Source organism: Mesoplodon mirus (assembly GCF_964341445.2).
Source record: "Mesoplodon mirus genome assembly, chromosome: 1".
Classification (NCBI taxonomy): Eukaryota; Metazoa; Chordata; class Mammalia; order Artiodactyla; family Ziphiidae; genus Mesoplodon; species Mesoplodon mirus.
Window position 1 is genome coordinate 100,837,636 of NC_138976.1, and position 10,223 is coordinate 100,847,858.

Sequence of the window (10,223 nt, forward strand, 5' to 3'; positions counted from 1 at the left end):
ATTGTGATGACAGGCATCATGGAGCATTGTGATGACAAGTGTTATGGAACATTGTGATCACAAGGGTTTGGATCATAGTGATGACAGAGTTCATGGATCATTTTGATTTCAAGGAGCATGGAGCATTGTGATGACAAGGGCATGAAGCAATGTGATCCCAAGGTTCATGGAGGATTGTGATGACAAGTGCATGGAACATTGTGATGACAAGGTCATGTAGCATTTTTCTGACAAAGGCATGGAGCATTGTGATGACAAGGGTGATGGAGCACTGTGATGCCAAGCGTCACGGAGCATTGTGATTACAGGGGACATGGAACATTGGGATGACATGAGCATGGATCTTGTGATGACAAGTGTCATGGAGTATTTTGATGAGAAGAGTCCAGGATCATTGTGTTGTCAGGGGTCATGGAGCATTGTGATTACTGTGGTCATGGAGCATTGTGATGACAGGGGTCATGGAGCATTGTGATGAGAAGGTCATGGAGCATTGAGCTGCAAATATTCATGGAGTATTGAGATGACAAGGGAATGGAGCATTTTGATGACAAGGTCCTGGAGCATTGTGATGAGCGGACCATGGAGCCTTGTGATGACAATTATCATGGAGCATTCTCACTAAAAGAGGCATGGGGCATTGTGATTACAGGGGTCTTGGAGCATTGTGATGACAAGTGCTAATAGCATTGTGATGAGAAGGCCATGGAGCATTCTGATAACATGCATCATGGAGCTTTGTGATGACAAGGGCATGGAACATTGTGATTACAGGGTTCTTGGAGTATTGTGATGAAAACGGCATGGATCATTGTGGTGAAAAAGGCATGGAGCCTTGTCATGACAGGGTTCAAGGAGCATACTGACGACAAGTGTCAGGCAACATTGTGATGACAAGTGTATTGAGCATTGTGATGACAAAGTTTATGGAGCATTGTGATGAGAAGACCATTGATAATTGTGATGACGAGCGTCATTGGGCATTGTGATGACAAGTGTTATGGAACACTGTGATCACTAGGGTTTGGAGCATGGTAATGACAGAGGTCATGGAGCATTTTGATTTCATTGTGATGACAAGAGCATGAAGCATTATGATGATGGGCATGGTGCATTGTGATGACAGGGTTCATGGTGTTTTGAGATGAAAAGGGGCATGGAGCATTGGCCTGACAAGTTTCATGGATTATTGTGATGACAGTGGGCATGGCACATTGTGATGACAAGGGCATGGAACATTGTGATGACAAGGTCACGGAGTATTGTGAAGACAGGTGTCAGGGAGCATTGTGATGACATAGGTCATGGTCCATTGTGATGACAATGGCATGAAGCATTGTGATGCCATGTGTCATGGAGGATTGTGATGACAAAGGTGATGGAACATTGTGATGACAAGGGCTTGGAGCATTGTGATGACAAGGGCCATTGAGAATTTTGATGACCAGGTCGTGAAGCATTGAGATTACAAGCGCATGGAGCTTGCTATGACAGGGGTCATGGAGCATTGCGATGACAAGTGCATGGAGAATTGTGATGACAAGAGCATGTAACATTGTGATGAGAAATGTCATGTAGCATTGTTATGAGGAGGACGTGGAGAAATGTGATGACAAGGGACTTGGAGCATTGTGATGATCAGGGAATGGATCATTGTGATGGCGAGACCGTGGAGCATAGTGATGAGAAGTCCATGGATTATGTTGATGACGAGTGTCATGGAGCACTCTAATTACAAGAGCCATGGAGCATTGTGATTACAGGTGTCGTGGAGCATTGTGATGACAGGGGTCATGGAGCATTGTGATGACAAGTGTCATGGAGCATTGTGATGACAAGCTTGTGGAGTATTGTGATGACATTTGGATGGAGCATTGTGATGAAAAAGGCATGGAGTCTTTTTATGAGAGTGTTCAAGGAGCATTCTGACGACAAATGTCAGGGAGCATTGTGATGACAAGTGTATTGAGCATTGTGATGACAATGGTCATGGCACATTGTGATGACAAGGGCATGGAGTATTGTGATGACAGGCATCATGGAGCGTTGTGATGACAAGTGCTATGGAACATTGTGATCACAAGCATTTAGAGCGTTGTGATGAAAGTGGTCATGGATCATTTTGATTTCAAGGAGCATGGAGCATTGTGATGCCAAGATCATGAAGCAATGTGATCCCAAGGTTCATGGAGGATTGTGATGACAAGCGCATGGAGCTTTGTGGTGACAATGTCTTGTAACATTTTGCTGAAAAAGGCATGGAGCATTGTGATTACAGGAGTCTTGGAGCATTGAGATGAAAAGGGCATGGATCATTGTATGAAAAAGGCATGGAGCATTGTCATGACATGGTTCAAGTGCATACTGATGGCAAGTGCCAGGGAGCATTGTGATGACAAGTGTATTGTGCATTGTGATGACAAAGGTCATGGAGCATTGTGGTGACAAGGGCATGGAGTATTGTGATGACAGGCATCATGGAGCATTGTGATGACAAGTGTTATGGAACATTGTGATCACAAGGGTTTGGATCATAGTGATGACAGAGTTCATGGATCATTTTGATTTCAAGGAGCATGGAGCATTGTGATGACAAGGGCATGAAGCAATGTGATCCCAAGGTTCATGGAGGATTGTGATGACAAGTGCATGGAACATTGTGATGACAAGGTCATGTAGCATTTTTCTGACAAAGGCATGGAGCATTGTGATGACAAGGGTGATGGAGCACTGTGATGCCAAGCGTCACGGAGCATTGTGATTACAGGGGACATGGAACATTGGGATGACATGAGCATGGATCTTGTGATGACAAGTGTCATGGAGTATTTTGATGAGAAGAGTCCAGGATCATTGTGTTGTCAGGGGTCATGGAGCATTGTGATTACTGTGGTCATGGAGCATTGTGATGACAGGGGTCATGGAGCATTGTGATGAGAAGGTCATGGAGCATTGAGCTGCAAATATTCATGGAGTATTGAGATGACAAGGGAATGGAGCATTTTGATGACAAGGTCCTGGAGCATTGTGATGAGCGGACCATGGAGCCTTGTGATGACAATTATCATGGAGCATTCTCACTAAAAGAGGCATGGGGCATTGTGATTACAGGGGTCTTGGAGCATTGTGATGACAAGTGCTAATAGCATTGTGATGAGAAGGCCATGGAGCATTCTGATAACATGCATCATGGAGCTTTGTGATGACAAGGGCATGGAACATTGTGATTACAGGGTTCTTGGAGTATTGTGATGAAAACGGCATGGATCATTGTGGTGAAAAAGGCATGGAGCCTTGTCATGACAGGGTTCAAGGAGCATACTGACGACAAGTGTCAGGCAACATTGTGATGACAAGTGTATTGAGCATTGTGATGACAAAGTTTATGGAGCATTGTGATGAGAAGACCATTGATAATTGTGATGACGAGCGTCATTGGGCATTGTGATGACAAGTGTTATGGAACACTGTGATCACTAGGGTTTGGAGCATGGTAATGACAGAGGTCATGGAGCATTTTGATTTCATTGTGATGACAAGAGCATGAAGCATTATGATGATGGGCATGGTGCATTGTGATGACAGGGTTCATGGTGTTTTGAGATGAAAAGGGGCATGGAGCATTGGCCTGACAAGTTTCATGGATTATTGTGATGACAGTGGGCATGGCACATTGTGATGACAAGGGCATGGAACACTGTGATGACAAGGTCACGGAGTATTGTGAAGACAGGTGTCAGGGAGCATTGTGATGACATAGGTCATGGTCCATTGTGATGACAATGGCATGAAGCATTGTGATGCCATGTGTCATGGAGGATTGTGATGACAAAGGTGATGGAACATTGTGATGACAAGGGCTTGGAGCATTGTGATGACAAGGGCCATTGAGAATTTTGATGACCAGGTCGTGAAGCATTGAGATTACAAGCGCATGGAGCTTGCTATGACAGGGGTCATGGAGCATTGCGATGACAAGTGCATGGAGAATTGTGATGACAAGAGCATGTAACATTGTGATGAGAAATGTCATGTAGCATTGTTATGAGGAGGACGTGGAGAAATGTGATGACAAGGGACTTGGAGCATTGTGATGATCAGGGAATGGATCATTGTGATGGCGAGACCGTGGAGCATAGTGATGAGAAGTCCATGGATTATGTTGATGACGAGTGTCATGGAGCACTCTAATTACAAGAGCCATGGAGCATTGTGATTACAGGTGTCGTGGAGCATTGTGATGACAGGGGTCATGGAGCATTGTGATGACAAGTGTCATGGAGCATTGTGATGACAAGCTTGTGGAGTATTGTGATGACATTTGGATGGAGCATTGTGATGAAAAAGGCATGGAGTCTTTTTATGAGAGTGTTCAAGGAGCATTCTGACGACAAATGTCAGGGAGCATTGTGATGACAAGTGTATTGAGCATTGTGATGACAATGGTCATGGCACATTGTGATGACAAGGGCATGGAGTATTGTGATGACAGGCATCATGGAGCGTTGTGATGACAAGTGCTATGGAACATTGTGATCACAAGCATTTAGAGCGTTGTGATGAAAGTGGTCATGGATCATTTTGATTTCAAGGAGCATGGAGCATTGTGATGCCAAGATCATGAAGCAATGTGATCCCAAGGTTCATGGAGGATTGTGATGACAAGCGCATGGAGCTTTGTGGTGACAATGTCTTGTAACATTTTGCTGAAAAAGGCATGGAGCATTGTGATTACAGGAGTCTTGGAGCATTGAGATGAAAAGGGCATGGATCATTGTATGAAAAAGGCATGGAGCATTGTCATGACATGGTTCAAGTGCATACTGATGGCAAGTGCCAGGGAGCATTGTGATGACAAGTGTATTGAGTATTGTGATGAAAAAGGGCATGGAGCATTGTGATGACAAGGGCATGGATTATTGTGATGACAGGCCTCATGGAGCGTTGTGATGACAATTGTTATGGAACATTGTGATCACAAGGGTTTGGAGCATTGTGATGACAGAGGTCATGGATCATTTTGATTTCAAGGAGCATGGAGCATTGTGATGTCAAGGGCATGAAGCAATGTGATCCCAAGGTTCATGGAGGATTGTGATGACAAGTGCATGGAACATTGTGATGACAAGGTCATGTAGCATTTTTCTGACAAAGGCATGGAGCATTGTGATGACAAGGGTGATGGAGCACTGTGATGCCAAGCGTCACGGAGCATTGTGATTACAGGGGACATGGAACATTGGGATGACATGAGCATGGATCTTGTGATGACAAGTGTCATGGAGTATTTTGATGAGAAGAGTCCAGGATCATTGTGTTGTCAGGGGTCATGGAGCATTGTGATTACTGTGGTCATGGAGCATTGTGATGACAGGGGTCATGGAGCATTGTGATGAGAAGGTCATGGAGCATTGAGCTGAAAATATTCATGGAGTATTGAGATGACAAGGGAATGGAGCATTTTGATGACAAGGTCCTGGAGCATTGTGATGAGCGGACCATGGAGCCTTGTGATGACAATTATCATGGAGCATTCTCACTAAAAGAGGCATGGGGCATTGTGATTACAGGGGTCTTGGAGCATTGTGATGACAAGTGCTAATAGCATTGTGATGAGAAGGCCATGGAGCATTCTGATAACATGCATCATGGAGCTTTGTGATGACAAGGGCATGGAACATTGTGATTACAGGGTTCTTGGAGTATTGTGATGAAAACGGCATGGATCATTGTGGTGAAAAAGGCATGGAGCCTTGTCATGACAGGGTTCAAGGAGCATACTGACGACAAGTGTCAGGCAACATTGTGATGACAAGTGTATTGAGCATTGTGATGACAAAGTTTATGGAGCATTGTGATGAGAAGACCATTGATAATTGTGATGACGAGCGTCATTGGGCATTGTGATGACAAGTGTTATGGAACACTGTGATCACTAGGGTTTGGAGCATGGTAATGACAGAGGTCATGGAGCATTTTGATTTCATTGTGATGACAAGAGCATGAAGCATTATGATGATGGGCATGGTGCATTGTGATGAGAGGGTTCATGGAGCATTGAGATGAAAAGCGGCAAGGAGCATTGTGATTATAGGGGTCTTGGAGCATTGTGATGAGAAGGCCATGGAGCATTATGATGAGAAGACCATGGAGCATACTGATGACATGCGTCATGGAGCTTTGTGATGAAAAGGGCACGGAGCATTGTGATTACAGGGGTCTTGGAGCATTGTGATGACAAGGGTCATGGAGCCATGTGATGACAAGGCAGTGGAACACGGTGATGGTAGGTTTCATGGAGCATTGTTATGACAGTGATAATGGAGCATTGTGATGATAAGGTTATGGAGCATTGGTCTGAAAAGTTTCACGGATTATTGTGATGAGATTGGGCATGGAGCATTGTGATGACAACGGCACGGAACACTGTGATACATGGGTCATGGAGGATTGTAGTGACAAGGGCATGGAGCATTGTGATGAGAAGGGCATCGTGCGTTGTGATGACAAGCGTCATGGAGCGTTTTGATGACAAGGGCATGGAACAATGTGATGAGAGTGTTCATGGAGCATTGTGATGACAATGGCATGGGGCATTGTGATACCAAGGGTCATGGAGCTTTGGAATGAAAAATGTCATGGAGCATTTTGATGACAAGGTCGTGGTGCATTGTGATGAGAAGGCCATGGAGCATTGTGATGAGAAGGCCATGGAGCATACTGATGACATGAGTCATGGAGCTTTGTGATGACAACGTCATGGGGCCTTTTGATTACAGGTGTCTTGAAACATTGTGATGAAACGGGCATGGATCATTGTGATGAAAAAGGCATGGAGCCTTGTGATGACAGGGTTCAAGGAGCATACTGACGAAAAGTGGCAGGGAGCATTGTGATGACAAGTTTATTGAGCTTTGTGATGACAAAGTTCATGGAGCATTGTGATGAGAAGACCATGGATAATTGTAATGACGAGCGTCATGGGGCGATGCGATAACAAGTGTTATGGAACATTGTGATCACAAGGGTTTGGAGCATTGTGAAGACAGAGATCATGGAGCATTTTGATTTCATTGTGAGGACAATAGCATGAAGCATTATGATGAAGGGCATGGTGCATTGTGATGACAGGGTTCATGGTGTTTTGAGATGAAAAGGGGCATGGAGCATTGGTCTGACAAGTTTCATGGATTATTGTGATGACAGTGGGCATGGCACATTGTGATGACAAGGGCATGGAACATTGTGATGACAAGGTCACGGAGTATTGTGAAGACAGGTGTCAGGGAGCATTGTGATGACATAGGTCATGGTCCATTGTGATGACAATGGCATGAAGCATTGTGATGCCATGTGTCATGGAGGATTGTGATGACAAAGGTAATGGAGCATTGTGATGACAAGGGCTTGGAGCATTGTGATGACAAGGGTCATTGAGAATTTTGATGACAAGTTCGTTAAGCATTGAGATTACAAGCGCCTGGAGCTTGCTCTGACAGGGTTCATGGAGCATTGTGATGACAAGTACATGGACACTTGTGATGTCAAGAGCATGAAGCATTGTGATGAGTAGTGTCATGGAACATTGTGATGAAAAGGACGTGGGGAATTTTGATGACAAAGGACATGTAGCATTGTGATGACCAGGGCATGGAGCATTGTGATGGCAAAATCGTGGAGCATTGTGATGAGAAGACCATGGAAAATTGTAATGACGAGCGTCATGGAGCACTGTAATGACAAGGGGCATGAAGCATTGTGATGATAGGTGTCATAGAGCATTGTGATGACAGGGGTCATGGAGCATTCTGATGACAAGGCTCATGGAGCATTCTGATGACAAGCTTGTGGAGTATTGTGATGACAATGGCATGGAGCATTGTGATGAAAAGGGCATGGAGCATTGTGATGAAAAAGGCATGGAGACTTTTCATGATAGGTTTCAAGGAGCATTTTGACGACAAGTGTCAGGGAGCATTGTGATGACATGTGTATTGAGGATTGTGATGACAAAGTTCATGGAGCATTGTGATGACAAGTGCATGGAGTATTGTGATGAAAGGAATCATGGAGCATTTTGATGACAAGTGTTATGGAACATTGTGATCACAAGGGTTTGGAGCATTGTGATGACAGAGGTCATGGATCATTTTGATTTCAAGGAGCATGGAGCATTGTGATGACAAAGGCATGAAGTAATGTGATGCCAATGTTCATGGAGGATTGTCAATGACAATGGTAAAGAAGTATTGTGATGTCAAGCGCATGGAGCATTGTGATGACAAGTCTTGTAGCATTTTGCTGACATAGGCATGGAACATTGTGATGACAAGGGTCATGGTACACTGCGATGACAATTGTCAGAGAGCATTGTGATTAGAGGGTTTATGGAACATTGTGATGACAAATGTCATGGAGCATTGTGATGAGAAGAACAAGGATAATTGTGATGATGAGCGTCATGGGGCGTTGTGATGACAAGTGATATGGAACATTTTGATCACAAGGGTATGGAGCATTGTGATGACAGAGGTCATGGAGCATGTTGATTTCATTGTGATGACAATAGCATGAAGCATTATGATGATGGGCATGGTGCATTGTGATGACAGGGTTCATGGAGAATTGAGATGACAAGGGCATGGAGCATTGTGATGAGAAAGCCATGGAGCATTCTGATGACATGTGTCATGGAGCATTGCGATGACAAGTGCATGGAGAATTGTGATGACAAGAGCATGTAACATTGTGATGAGAAATGTCATGTAGCATTGTTATGAGGAGGACGTGGAGAAATGTGATGACAAGGGACTTGGAGCATTGTGATGATCAGGGAATGGATCATTGTGATGGCGAGACCGTGGAGCATAGTGATGAGAAGTCCATGGATTATGTTGATGACGAGTGTCATGGAGCACTCTAATTACAAGAGCCATGGAGCATTGTGATTACAGGTGTCGTGGAGCATTGTGATGACAGGGGTCATGGAGCATTGTGATGACAAGTGTCATGGAGCATTGTGATGACAAGCTTGTGGAGTATTGTGATGACATTTGGATGGAGCATTGTGATGAAAAAGGCATGGAGTCTTTTTATGAGAGTGTTCAAGGAGCATTCTGACGACAAATGTCAGGGAGCATTGTGATGACAAGTGTATTGAGCATTGTGATGGCAATGGTCATGGCACATTGTGATGACAAGGGCATGGAGTATTGTGATGACAGGCATCATGGAGCGTTGTGATGACAAGTGTTATGGAACATTGTGATCACAAGCATTTAGAGCGTTGTGATGAAAGTGGTCATGGATCATTTTGATTTCAAGGAGCATGGAGCATTGTGATGCCAAGATCATGAAGCAATGTGATCCCAAGGTTCATGGAGGATTGTGATGACAAGCGCATGGAGCTTTGTGGTGACAATGTCTTGTAACATTTTGCTGAAAAAGGCATGGAGCATTGTGATTACAGGAGTCTTGGAGCATTGAGATGAAAAGGGCATGGATCATTGTATGAAAAAGGCATGGAGCATTGTCATGACATGGTTCAAGTGCATACTGATGGCAAGTGCCAGGGAGCATTGTGATGACAAGTGTATTGTGCATTGTGATGACAAAGGTCATGGAGCATTGTGGTGACAAGGGCATGGAGTATTGTGATGACAGGCATCATGGAGCATTGTGATGACAAGTGTTATGGAACATTGTGATCACAAGGGTTTGGATCATAGTGATGACACAGTTCATGGATCATTTTGATTTCAAGGAGCATGGAGCATTGTGATGACAAGGGCATGAAGCAATGTGATCCCAAGGTTCATGGAGGATTGTGATGACAAGTGCATGGAACATTGTGATGACAAGGTCATGTAGCATTTTTCTGACAAAGGCATGGAGCATTGTGATGACAAGGGTGATGGAGCACTGTGATGCCAAGCGTCACGGAGCATTGTGATTACAGGGGACATGGAACATTGGGATGACATGAGCATGGATCTTGTGATGACAAGTGTCATGGAGTATTTTGATGAGAAGAGTCCAGGATCATTGTGTTGTCAGGGGTCATGGAGCATTGTGATTACTGTGGTCATGGAGCATTGTGATGACAGGGGTCATGGAGCATTGTGATGAGAAGTTCATGGAGCATTGAGCTGCAAATATTCATGGAGTATTGAGATGACAAGGGAATGGAGCATTTTGATGACAAGGTCCTGGAGCATTGTGAT